General features: G+C 38.9%; 1 protein-coding gene and 1 pseudogene across 15 annotated transcripts in view; one reads left to right on the forward strand and one right to left on the reverse strand.

Moving 5' to 3' along the window:
- The window catches only part of SPIDR (scaffold protein involved in DNA repair), a 285103-nt gene that overhangs the window by 160092 nt on the left and 111654 nt on the right, over positions 1-13357 (reverse strand). The window lies entirely within an intron of this gene.
- Positions 1875-2011, forward strand: LOC118671040 (annotated as a pseudogene).

The following is a 13357-nucleotide window of genomic DNA, read 5'->3' on the forward strand; positions in this document are numbered from 1 at the left end:
AGGGCCAGCGTTACTACCTCCCTCCCCCAATGTTCTGCTCTAATGGAAGGACAATGCTGGTGACGTATTTACCTTCCTTCCAGGGAGAACTACACCCAGGACTACTGGGTTCCCCCACCACAGGCAGAAACAGCTGAGCCCACCGTAGGTAATCTGGGTCATCTTGTTTAGTCTTATCAACAAATTCATGGCTGCTCCAGGAAGCAGTAACAAAACAGCCTCCCCAGACTGAGTGCTATAGGGGGACTGACTTATTTGACCTCAAATTGTCAATGTACAAAAAGAACTTACAGGGCAAGAAAGCTCTCACCAAAAATTACCATTATCTATCACAGCAGAACTTTAATGTCCGTTCACTCATTTGACAACTTTATTCAGTGACTTCTTTGTGTCAGGTCATATACCATGCATTCAGTCTCTTTTTCCTTGTGGTAAACTCTTTTATCCCCAACTACAGAAATTCATTCTTGAAAACCAGTTCAATCAAAATGACAATCCCAGAAACAGTTTGCTAACCTGATAAGGAGGAACTGACATTTGTAGTGGGAGTCTCTACTTGGTAATTTGAGAGCACTCTCTAGGTATAACTCCAACTCCACCCCATCTCTACACCAACATTGTCCTAAACGTGCTTCTAAGGATGCAGATGAGCCACTTGATGGGAAGGAGACTGAGGGTTTTAGATCATGATCATATTATGCCTCAATGACCTCACAGAGGCAGTTGTTTGTTTTATTTTGGGTCATCAACAATTGTGACAACTGGATATAAAGAAACCCTCTCCCAGAAAAAGAAACAGATACAGTTCACATAATCCCTATTCTAGAGACCAAACGGTGCAGTTCATCAGTTCCCTTGTCTTGGGAGTTCAGTTTCTCACTTCCCTCCTCGGTTAATAACCTGTGCAGGCACCTGTCTCAAATGGTCTGCCTGTTCCTCTGAGCCAGCTGTTTGGGGGATGGCAATTACCCCCAAGGGCCAGCAGAGAGAAACTGCTTGGTACTAACAAAGTCTTATTCGGGGCTCATTAGAATCAGAAGCAATGTGCGAGCTCTGTTTGGAGTACGGATTGGCTTCATAGCTTATTTCTTATGCTGCTATTTTCTATCAACTGTTGAATGGGAGGAATTAAAAGTGGTAAAGTTAATGTAAGCTAGATGATATAAACTACAGTGGGGCCTTGACTTACGAGTGTCCTGACTAATGAGTTTTTTGAGATACCAGCTGTCTCTCGGCCGATTTTTTGCATTGAGTTGATAGAGTAATTTGAGTTAATGAGCTCCTTAACGAGCTCGGTCTCGGAACGAATTAATCGTAAGTCAAGGCCCCACTGTATAAGGATTTTAACAAGTAAAACAACACAGCACAAAAAAAGACTTACTTTAAAAGAAATAACTGGTCAAAGATCTAAAGGTACAACAAAATCTGTTAAAAAATTAAACAAGTCAATGCTCAGCAAAGTGGGAATAGAAGGATCATACCTCAACATTATAAAAGCCTTATATGACAAACTTACAGCCAACATAATACTCAATGGGCAAAAACTAGAACCATTTCCCCTAAGAACAGGAATAAGACAGGGATGCCTGCTTTCACCACTCCTGTTCAACATAGTACTGGAAGTGCTAGACACAGCAATCAGACAAGAAGAAATAAATGGCATCCAAATTGGAAAAGAAGAAGTAAAATTGTTATTATTCGCAGATGACATGATACTGTACATAGAAAACCCTTAAGACTCCATCAAAAAATTATTAGACTTGATAAATGAATTCGGCAATGTAGCCAGATACAAATTTAACGCCAAGAAATCTATAGCATTTTTATACACCCATAGTGAAGTTACAGAAAGAGAGATTTTAAAAAATCCCATTTGGATGTGGAGAGAGCAGAGTGCCTGAAAAATGGCTCCTCTGTTCCTCTGTGTATAACACATCCAACAGCAACTTGGGCTTACTCCTCACAGGTGGCAGGACACCATGACCTTCCTGTGACATTACGCCATATATATATATAAAATCCCATTTACCATTGCACACAAATAATTAAGATACCTAGGAATAAACTTAACTAAGGAGGTAAAAGACCTGTACTCAGAAAACTACAGGACGTTGAAAAAGAGACAGAGGAAGACATAAACAGATGGAAGAACATACCGTGTTCATGGATTGGTAGAATCAACATCATTAAAATGCCCATTCTACCCAAAGCAATCTACTAGTATAGATTCAATGCACTCCCCATTAAAGTACTAACGGAATATTTCACAGAACTAGAATGAACTCTCCAAAAATTCATGAAAAATTAAAAAAGACCCCGAATAAAGCTGCAGCAATCCTGAGAAAGAAGAACAGGGTAGGAGAAATCTCAATACCAGATATCAAGCTGTATTACAAAGCCACTGTTCTCAAAACTGCCTGGTACTGGCACAAGAACAGACAGATAGACCAATGGAATAGAGAACCCAGAAATGGACCCAAACCTCTATGCTCAATTAATATTTGACAAAGGAGGCAAGAACATACAATGGAGTCAAGACAGTCTCTTCAATAAATGGTGCTGGAAAAATTGGATAGATACATGCAAAAAAATGAAACTAGACCACCAACTTACACAATACACAAAATAAACTCAAAATGGATAAAGGAGAGGAGAACCAAGATGGCGGCATAGGTTAACGCCGGAGTTTGCTGCCTTGAACAACTACTTCAAAAGTGAAACTAAAAGACGGAATGGACATCACCCAGAACCACAGGAACGCTGGCTGAGTGGAAGTCCTACAACTAGGAGGAAAGAGAAACGCATACGGACACTCAGAGGAGGCGCAGTGCTGAAGTCAAATTCTAAGGTGCAGAGTGCGCGGAGCGGGCTGGCGGCGGAAGGCGCGGTTGGCGTTTTCAATCGGGAGGGAGTCGCAGACTCTGAGCTCCAGATACAGGCGAGTCTTTAGGGACCCAGACTCAAACGGGAGAAGCGGGACTGTCTGGCTTCGGTCAGAGCGAGTGCAGCTTTCTCTCCGAGGTTTGCAGCAGGTGCTGGGACTCAGAGAGGCAGAGCCCCTGGGGACAGGACTGAAAGTCGCCATAACTGCTCTCTCCGGCCCACCCTGTTGATCCTGTGCGCCCCGCCCCGCCCAAGCCCTGCACAGAGGCATTTGCCGGATAGCCTCAGGCAAACGCCAGATTAGCACCTCCCTAGAGGACAGAAGTTCTCTCACTGCAGACACAGCTGATTCTCATAGCCACTTGGCCTGGAGGTCAAACCCTCCCTGGTATTAGCTACAACAATCAAGGTTTAACTATAAGACTGCGCACAAAGACCACTAGGGGGTGCACCAAGGAAGCATAACAAAATGCGGAGACAAAGAAACAGGACAAAATTGTCAATGGAAGATATAGAGTTCAGAACCACACTTTTAAGGTCTCTCAAGAACTGTTTAGAAGCCGCCGATAAACTTAATGAGATCTACAAGAAAACTAATGAGACCCTCGATCTTATATTGGGGAACCAACTAGAAATTAAGCATACACGGACTGAAATAACGAATATTATACAGACTCCCGACAGCAGACCAGAGGAGCGCAAGAATCAAGTCAATGACTTGAAATGCGAGGAAGCAAAAAACACCCAACCGGAAAAGCAAAATGAAAAAAGAATCCAAAAATGCGAGGATAGTGTAAGGAGCCTCTGGGACAGCTTCAAGCGTACCAACATCAGAATTATAGGGGTGCCAGAAGATGAGAGAGAGCAAGATATTGAAAACCTATTTGAAGAAATAATGACAGAAAACTTCCCCCACCTGGTGAAAGAAATGGACTTACAGGTCCAAGAAGCGCAGAGAACCCCAAACAAAAGGAATCCAAAGAGGACCACACCAGGACACATCATCATTAAAATGCCAAGAGCAAAAGATAAAGAGAGAATCTTAAAAACAGCAAGAGAAAGAAACTCAGTTACCTACAAGGGAATACCCATACGACTGTCAGCTGATTTCTCAACAGAAACTTTGCAGGCCAGAAGGGAGTGACAAGAAATATTCAAAGTGATGAATACCAAGAACCTACAACCTAGATTACTTTATCCAGCAAAGCTATCATTCAGAATTGAAGGTCAGATAAAGAGCTTCACAGATAAGGAAAAGCTAAAGGAGTTCATCACCACCAAACCAGCATTATATGAAATGCTGAAAGGTATCCTTTAAGAAGAGGAAGAAGAAGAAAAAGGTAAAGATACAAATTATGAACAACAAATATGCATCTATCAACAAGTGAATCTAAGAATCAAGTGAATAAATAATCTGATGAACAGAATGAACTGGTGATTATAATAGAATCAGGGACATATAAAGGGAATGGACTGACTATTCTTGGGGGGGAAAGGGGTGTGGGAGATGCGGGAAGAGACTGGACAAAAATCGTGCACCTATGGATGAGGACAGTGGGTGGGGAGTGAGGGCGGAGGGTGGGGCGGGAACTGGGAAGAGGGGAGTTATGGGGGGGAAAAAAGAGGAACAAATGTAATAATCTGAACAATAAAGATTTAATTTAAAAAAAATGGATAAAGGACTTAAACATAAGATGGGAAACCATAAAAATACTAGAGGAATCCACAGGCAGCGAAATCCAAACATATGCCGAAGGAATTTCTTCTCTGATACTGCTCCTAGGGCAATGGAAACTAAAGAGAAAATAAACAAATGGGATTACATAAAAATAAAAAGCTTCTGCACAGCAAAAGAAACCATCAACAAAACAACAAGAAAGCCCACTGCATGGGAGAACATATTTGCCAATGTTATCACCGATAAGGGTTTAATCTCCAACATTTACAGGGATCTCATGAAACTTAACAAAAGGAAGATAAACAATCCAATAAAAAAATGGGCAACGGACCTAGATAGACACTTTTCGAAAGAGGACATAAGGAAGGCCAAGAGACATATGAAAACATGCTCAAAGTCACTAATCAGCCGAGAGATGCAAATCAAAATGACAATGAGGTACCATCTCACACCTGTCAGAATGGCTATCATCAACAAATCCACAAACGACAAGTGCTGGAGAGGATTCAGAGAAAAAGGAACCCTTGTGCACTGCTGGTGGGAATGCAGACTGGTGCAGCCACTGTGGAGAACAGTATGGAGTTTCCTCAAAAAACTAAAAATGGAACTCCCATTTGACTCAGTGATCCCACTTCTAGGAATATATCCCAAGAAACTAGAAACACCAATTAGAAAGGATATATGCACCCCTATGTTCATAGCAGCACAATTTACAATAGCTAAGATTTGGAAACAGCCTAAGTGCCCATCAGCAGATGAGTGGACTAAAAAACTGTGGTACACAATGGAATACTATGCTGTTATAAAAAGGAAGGAACTCCTACCATTTGCAACAGCATGGATGGAACTGGACAGCATTACGCTAAGCGAAATAAGTCAGTCAGAGAAAGGTAAATATCACATGATCTCACTCATTTGTAGATTGTAATGAACAACATAAACTGATGAACAAAAACAGATCCAGAGACAGAGAAGCACTGATCAGATGCTCAAACCTCAGAGGGAAGGTAGGAGAAGGTGGGGATAAGAGAGAGAGATCAACCCAAGGACTTGTACGCATGCATATAAGCATAACCAGTGGACACAGATACTAGTGGGTGAGGGCCTGAATGGGAGTGGGTTGGGGGGAAAATAATAGTGTGCTAAATTTTCAGTGAGGCAACATTAATTAATTTTAGAAATTCATATATTCATACATGTTTAAGTAGGCATGCTAAAAACATAAGAATAACCACTTAAGCAATAGAAAATGAAATAATTTATAAACCTACTAGAGGGAATAATATGGAACAAAAATTATCCATCTAAAAATAGGATGAAATATAACATCTTAAACTTATAACAACCTAGGTTAAACAGTACCAACTCGGTTTCAATACTATACAAACACTCAGCTCTTGTACATAAAAAAATTACTCCATAATATGCTTAAGATTTATGGTCAATCATACAGAAACTAGAACCTTTACTTAGCAGTCATTAATCAGACTAGTGTGAGTTTTTTTTCTTCTGGTTATTTTTCTTCATCCAATAGGAATGCTGAAGACTCTCCAGCATCACCATGCTAGGCCTATGAGAAAGAATACGTCCCATGGGAAAACAACTGAAATGCAGTGATTATGCTCATAATATTTTATTTGTCAGCGTGGCATTAATTTAATAGGATAGCACTACTGATAAGTGAACAGTACCTGTCTCTGCTACTGTCAGCCCTCTGTCCTATAAGATTGTGGACAGTGAAAACTTCCCAAGCAGTTTTATCTTCGTTGGGGTTGAAAGATAGGTAAACTGTGTGCTTTTATAGCTGCAAATAAGAGCATACATATTCTTACCCTAATGTCTGATTCCTAAAAATGAGCTGATCATCTAGTTTCAAGACCTTCCTGGAAAATATGAAGACCATCTGATCACACTGCTCTTGCAAAGCTAAGTCCCATTCATGACACAAATCATACTAGCCCTGAACTCGAGCAGTTCACAGAGTGGGAGGAAAGAGCAGTGTAACTGTGGGTGACTTTTCTGTTGGGTGCGCTCTAACAGGGGCAGGTTAAGGCACCAGTGTGCCACATAAGAGAGCAACAAGCTTGCCTGGAACTAGGTAGAAGATGGCAAGAAAGGTAAACATAGAAGGAGCAGGAGAAGTACAAATTCTGTATGTGGACCAGGGCGGTGTGAAAAGACACTCCAGGAAGAAAGAACAGTGCCCACAAAGAGGAGAAAACACAGTGTGAACCCTCAGTGACCATCGTAAGCCATTATCATTTCGAGAACAAGGCCAGCTTAAGGCCAACTCTGATTTGACTTTTGTCTTGATCGTGGTTACGTTAAAAACAACAGAAGAAAAAAAAGAGAAAAATTAAGAAAATTTTATTCTAGCTGATGCAAACCTCCAGGAGATGAAGAACATGACTGATCCTAAGACCTTTTAAGCAAAAATAAACCTGTGTTAATTTATGAAATATAACATTTGTGTTCACATTTATTATTTAACCTGATGGGTCACAATGTGTTATTGTATCTGAAAGAATGAGAGTGCTAAGTCGAATGTCCTTAAAGAGAGATACTGAGAGGCCAATGCAGTGACACCTTTAATACCTTCTCTCTCCATGAGCTCAGAGGCAGCACCTGGCGGCCAGCAATGCAGGGGCTGTGCTCACGACCCATGCCTGGGAGACCATGGCCGGAAAGAAAAATTTTAAACAGTGAAACCTTTGTTTGCCTTCCCAATCTTTACTTTTGTGATAAGGAGTACAGGTGGGCCAATAGGGAGGCTGCATTAGATATGAAGCATTCTATTCACTCAATAATGTTTAATGTTTAACCATAAATTTATTGCTTTAACTGTAATGCTCTTAACAGGGATTCAAAGCTAGATCAAAACTGGCTTCAAGTAACCACTTATGTTGTTTGATCAAAATTTTCATTTTGAAACCAGTGATGTCTAGCTTCTCTGATGTAAATAAACCTTGCTCTCTAGACAGTGTTCTCTGGCCCTAATAAATCACACTCGTTCAGGCACTTTACTTAATTTACCTTAACATGTGTGATTAGAGGAAGCAATGCTGTATGTGATCCTTTGAAACCTATAATAGTATGTTACATTATTTCACAATACTCTATGGAGTTTTCACCTGACTTTTACATGATTTTCATATTCAATAACTGTGTGAAGTTGAAGCCTCTGAAACACAGTTATAATTATGTTTCTATGTCACAGAGAAATAGACACTGAAACGATCAGTTTCATGGTGGACTATTTTATTCATTACTTATCCTCCGTAACCTGTGAAAAGGCACAGCAGATCTCACCTGCCAGGTTACAAATGAACATAATGAGGCTCAACGAAATGGTTAGAAATGCAGTGTTGGACCTTAAATTCTGGCTGGTGCGAGCTCAATACTCTTTCAACCAAGGTCCTTCAAATATAAGGAATCAATATTTCTCTTTGGCCCTATGATTTGCAAATATTTTTTCACTTTCTATGGGTTGTCTTTTCACTCTCTTGATACTGACCTTTGTTTCAAAAATGGTTTCAGTTTTTGATGAAGTTCAACATATTAAATTTAGTTTTAATTGGGCTATGCTTTTGGTGCCACATCTAAGAAACAATTGCCATATCCAATGTTATAAAGATTTCCCTTTATATTTTCCTCTATTTTATAGTTTTAGCTCTTAAGTTTAGGTCTTCTTCAGTTGATTGGTAATTTTTGTATATGGACTAACATTACTCTTTTGCATGTGGCTATCCAATTTCCAATCATTTATTTCACTATATGTATAACAGTTTATTTTGGGGCTCTCTATTCTATTCCATTGTTCTATATCTGTCCTAATGCCACAGTACCATACTGTTTTGTTTTGGGGTTTTATTTTGGTTTTTTTCTTTATTTAAATCCTCACCCGAGGATATTTTTCCCATTGATCTTTAGAAAGACGGTAGAAAGAAGGAGGAGAGGCGAGACAGAGAGAAAGAGAGAGAGAGAAACATGTGAGAAAGACACATCGACTGGTTGCCTCACACATGTTCCCACAACTGGGGCTGGGGATCAAACCTGCAAATGAGGTATGTGTCCTTGACCAGGGATCGAACGCACGATCCTTCGGTCCACAGGCCCATGCTCTAACCATTAAGCAAAATTGGCCAGGGCCCATACTGTTTTAATTAGTGTATAATGTTTTGAAATCAGGAAGTATGAGTCCTCCAACTTTACTGCTCTTTTCCAAGATTGTGTTGGCTATTTGGAATTCCTTGATATTACATATGAATTTAAGATGGGTTTTCTCCTTCTAGAAGAAATAGTGTTTAAATTTTATAGGGATTATAGTCCCTCTGTATATTGCTTTGGGAAGTATTATCATCTGAAAAATATTAAGATTCTAATTCAGGAACATGGGAAGTCTTTCCATTTATTTGTTTTAGCAAATTTTCACTGTATTCTTGGTTAAATTTTATTGCTAATTTTTTTCTTTCTGAGATATTGTAAATGAAATTGTTTCCAAATTTTTTTGTATTATTCATTACTAGTAAACAGAAATACAACTGATTTTGCATATTGATTTATATCGTGCAATTTTGCTGAATTTATTAGTTTTAAACTACATGTGATTTTTAGGGTTTTCTCCATATAAGATCATGTCATCTATATACAGAAGCAATTTTATTTCTCCAAACTGGATATCTTTGCTTTGTTTTACTTGCCTAACTGCCCTATTTAGAATTTTCATTATGTTGAACGTAAGTGGTAAAAGGCAGGCATCCTTGTCTTGTTTCTGAGCTTAAAAAAAGAACTTTCAGTTTTTCATCGAGTGTGGTATCAGGCTGCTGGTTTCTCATGAATGTCCCACATCAAGTTGAGGAGGTTCTTTTCTGTTCCTGGTTGTTGACCGTTTTCATCAACTGAGATGATCTTAGTTTTTTCCTTCATTAATCACTGATCTATTTCCAATGCTGAACCATTCCTGCATTCTGGGAATACATTCCACTTGGACATGGTGTATAATCCTTTTTGATATGCTGCTAAGAACTTTTATATGCATATATGCATAACCCATGCACATAGACAATAGTGTGGTGAAGGCCTGGAGTAGGAATAGGGTGGAGGGGATCAATGGGGGAAAAAAGAAAACATCTGTAATACTTTCAACAAAAAAGATAAATTTAAAAAACATGTTAAAAATTCAGTTTGCTAGTATTCTGTGGGGGATTTCTGAATCAATATTAATAAGGGATACTGGTCTCTAGTTTTTATTTTGGGGGTGGGGTTTATAATCTTTGTCTAGTTTTGGTACCAGAGTAATGCTGGCCTCATAGAATGAATTAGAAAACATTCTTTCCTTTTCAATTTTTGGGAAGAGTTTGAGAAGGACTGGTACTAATTCTCCTTTCTATATTTGGAAGAATTCATTGGTCATTGACTTTTCTTTGTTGAAAGACTTTTGCTTACTGAATTAATCTCCTTACTAGTTATAGGTCTCTTCAGATTTTCTATTTCTTCATGAATAAGTCTGGGAGATTGTGTGTTTCTAAGAAATTGCCCGTTTTACTTAAGTTATCAAATTTCTCCCCATTCAGCTGTTTATTCTATGCTTTTATAATCCTGTTTATTTCTGTAAAATCAATAATTATGTCTCCGTTTTCATTTCTGATTGTAATAATTTGAGTCTTCTCACTTTGGGGGGGCAGTCTAAATAAGTGTTTGTCAGCTTTGTCGCTCTTTTCAAAGAGACAACGTTGAGTTTAATTGACTTTCTCTAATGTTTTTCTATATAGTACTCTCTATATTTTATTTCTCTCCTAATTTTTATTATTTTTATCCTGCTGGCATTGGATTTGGTTTACCCTTCTTTTTTTTTTTCTAGTACCTTAAGGTGTACATATAAGTTATTGATTTGCGGTCTTCTTTTTTAATGTATATGTTTGCATCTATAAATTTCTAATGCTGCACTGCTTTTATATAGTAAGTTTAGGGGTGTTTTGTTTTCATTTTTATTTGTCTCATGTTATTTTCTATTTTCCCTTGTATTTCTTCTTCAACCCATTGGCTGTTTAAGAATACATTCTTATTTTCCATATTATGCATTTTCTAGTTTTCCTTTTGTTTGTAATTTCCAGTTTTATTCCATTGAGAACATAAGAGGTATTTTGTAGTAAAACTTTTTAAATTTAAGATTCTGTGTATTCGTTTCCTAGTATTACCATAACACTGATCCTTTGTTTCACTTGTTCAAATCTCCTTTGTAACCTCTTATTGAGTTTTAAATTTTAAATTATTGTACTTTTTAACTCCAAAATTTCTCTTTATGATTTCTATATGTTTACTTACATTTTCATTTTTCTCATTAATTGTTCCTGATTTCCTTTCATTTTTTTATGTACATTTTCCTTTCACTCATTGTACATGTTTAAGACAGTTGATTTCATATCTTTAACAAATAATTCCAATGTCTGGGCTGCCTCTGTGATTGTTTCTGTCAAATTATTATTTTTTTCCTGTGAATAGGCCATTTTTCTCCTATATATGTATATTTTATAATTTTTGCTGAGAATTGGATATTTGAGTCTTGTTTTGTGTTAACTCTAGAAATTTAATTCTTCTATTCCTCAGGGATTGCTGACTTATTTTATTAAAGGCTGAATTAATCCATTTATGACTTTTTCATGCTATTTTTTTCAAGGTGTGTGTTCCCTCTCATATGTGGTGATTGACATTTCTACTTCATTGTCTCTGTGGTCAATTGATAAAGATTTTCTTAAATGCTTGGCTCCCAAAAGCGGAAGGAATATAGGTATTATTTATTCAAGTCTCCTGGAAACCACTTAAGCCTGTGGGAGTTTGAAAATGTCCACTAGCCTCTGCATTAGTCCCCCCAGTGCTCAAAAGCAGCACTGAGGAATCAATACACAACCCCAATATATCACCCCCCCTGGCTCCAGCATTCTGAACCAGGGCTGTGGGGCTGGGGAGTGTGGGAAGATCGGTGCTATCACTTTAAAGGCTGAAATTCCCCCAAACTTACTCTTAATCAAGGTCTTCCCCACACTGCAAGTGTCCAACTAGGCTCCAGGGTTCTAGAATAGTTCCAAAACAGACAGCTCCTGCCAGCGCAGGAGTGCTTTAGATGAGGCATGGACTTCTAGAACTTCTTTCTCTGCCTTCTTTAGAGATATTACTCCCCTTAGTTTTCTTGACCCCACTCTTAGGTAAGAATGTTCGCTAATATTTTTAAAAATATGACTTTAATTAATTTTTAGAGAAAAAGGAAGGGAGAGAGATAGAGTGATAGAAACTTTGATGAGGGAGAAACATCATGGATCAGCTGTCTCCTCCTAGCCCCGTACTGGGGATCGAGCCTGCAACCTGGGCATATGCCCTGACTGGGAATCGACTGGTGGCCTCTTGGTTCACGGGTCGATGCTCAACCACTGAGCAACACGGGCCAGGCTGTTTGCTAATGTTTTGTTTATAGGTTCGCCTCTGTTTCTGATTCCCTCTATTGTAAATCGTAATGCACATCACAAGTTAGAGATCTTTGAGAACCCCTACAGTCCAGAAACTGATCCGTATTTTACCAGCCTTTCCCGAAGTATCTGAGCACAGGAGCTTTTGGTCTTATTCCTATGAAGACCTTATGGAAAAGTGTTCTGTGGGTCACCAGCTGAAAGCCTGCTTTCCTTCTTCCTCATATAAGCATGAAAGCTTGATTTCCTTTTCTCCTTTCCTCCAATGTTTTAGTCTGTCCAGATCATCATCATGGTATATTTGTCCTTTTCACAGTGTATTAGTTTTCTATTTATTTCCTCTCAAAACACCCTGTCATTTTGGAGAGAAAATTTGGCTTTTTGGCTGTCACAACAGAAAGACAATCCCACATAGCAAACAAAGTTCTATCTTTAGCATTGCTTTATGTCTAGCAATAAGAGCCAGCAATTTCTTCATTTCAAAGAATCCCAGGCAGCAAATAGAAGCAGGAACAAACAGAGCTTTGGTCCGCTGGCACTGACCACACATGCGTACATTAAACTCAGATGGGCTGAGTTTCTCTTCTGGCATCACAGTTTCTCTCATGATTACCTAGGGCTCTATTGCTGGTGTCAAGAAGATACTGTTGACTATGCCCTCAAAATATGCCTTATGTCTCCCCATTTTACTACTCAGCGTCATAACTCAAGCCAAATCTTAGAGGAGTCTTCCTTGCCTTTCTTTCACATACCCTATCCAACCCGTCAGCAAATCATGTTGCCTCTTAACTCCAAAATATATTCTGAACCCACTAATATTCTACTTGAAATCATCAGCTTCCCTTACACTTAAGCTACCCCCAAAGCCTCTGAGATGCCTTTACTCTGGCCTCCGACACATAGTTATCCTCCACAAACTTCAAACTATGAATCGGATCACATCTCTTCTTCCCTAGGCAGCAGGGAGTATTTAATACCAGCTCTTATAACATTGTGCACAGGTTCTCCATCCTCACCTGCTGCTGCTCCTGGTGCAGAATTTCCACTCCGTCCGTATTTCCCAGCATACACCCTTCATCAGGCCCTTCTGGCTTCTTGGTCTCTGCTCATTCAGTCTCCTCTATTTCAAATGCCTTTACAGTCCCTTCATGGTTCTTTTCAACTTAGCCTTCAAAGCTAGAGAATCTCCACCTCCAGGAGGCTAACCCTGACACTCTGTGTACCATGCTTTTCTATTTTAGAAAAATGTCTTGCAGATCATTTCGCAAGAGTACATTAATATGTAAATATTGCTACATTATTTTCATTGACTTCTAATGCAGAAATACCATTATTA

This window comes from Myotis myotis, unplaced genomic scaffold, assembly GCF_014108235.1.
Source record: "Myotis myotis isolate mMyoMyo1 unplaced genomic scaffold, mMyoMyo1.p scaffold_m19_p_16, whole genome shotgun sequence".
Lineage (NCBI taxonomy): Eukaryota > Metazoa > Chordata > Mammalia > Chiroptera > Vespertilionidae > Myotis > Myotis myotis.